This window comes from Galeopterus variegatus, unplaced genomic scaffold, assembly GCF_000696425.1.
Source record: "Galeopterus variegatus unplaced genomic scaffold, G_variegatus-3.0.2 Scaffold14416, whole genome shotgun sequence".
Taxonomy (NCBI): Eukaryota; Metazoa; Chordata; class Mammalia; order Dermoptera; family Cynocephalidae; genus Galeopterus; species Galeopterus variegatus.
Window position 1 is genome coordinate 10,961 of NW_007740527.1, and position 779 is coordinate 11,739.

Here is a 779-nt window from a genome sequence, read left to right on the forward strand (position 1 = left end):
GGCTGGCCTGAAAGAAAGTTTTGAATGGCCAAGGGTGTTGCTTTGCCTCCCACGGATTTGTCACCCCTTTTCCCCTGGGTGACGGAGCTGCCGAAGATTATTCAAAGCCCATCTCTTCTGAGCAGTGAGAAGCCCTGAAGGGGTTAATCTCCCGGAACCCTCAAGAGAGAGGCATTCCTTCCATTTTGGAAATTAACCCCGAATTGGGGTTCTCTTCCTGCCTTTATTCTCCAGATCAGGAAGTGACAGGAAGAGAACATAGGTGGGGTTTTTGCTAAGTATAGTTTAATAAGTTTAACAATAGAAGCTGGTAACATTCAGTAAAACAAGCAAGGTGACATTCCACAATGCAATTTGCAAGAAGTTAAGTGGATCCACCAACAAAAACTTGATCTTAGCAAACATTCTCTCTCCTTACTGCTATTTCCCAGTATCTTTACATATAAATCAGTAACCTGTCTGTTCTTTGAGCCAGCAACCTTGCTGTGCTACAATTCTTTATGTTACAACAGAGACTAGCCTGGGGAAAAATTTCCTGTCTTTTGCAAGGTTAACATTTTATATGTACTTTTAAGAAGTTAGGCTAAACCGGAAACTGCAAGACTTTGGAAAACCAGGCCCTGTGAAATACGTTTGCTTTATGTATACCCACACAAGAGAAAAAAAAGTTGCCTGGTATTTTTATAACTCTTTGTGTCCTCTTGGAGAAGTACATTTCTGAAGCTCAACTTATCTCTTTTCCTTTAGCACTGTGTTTTTTAAGTGATTCTCACATTTTT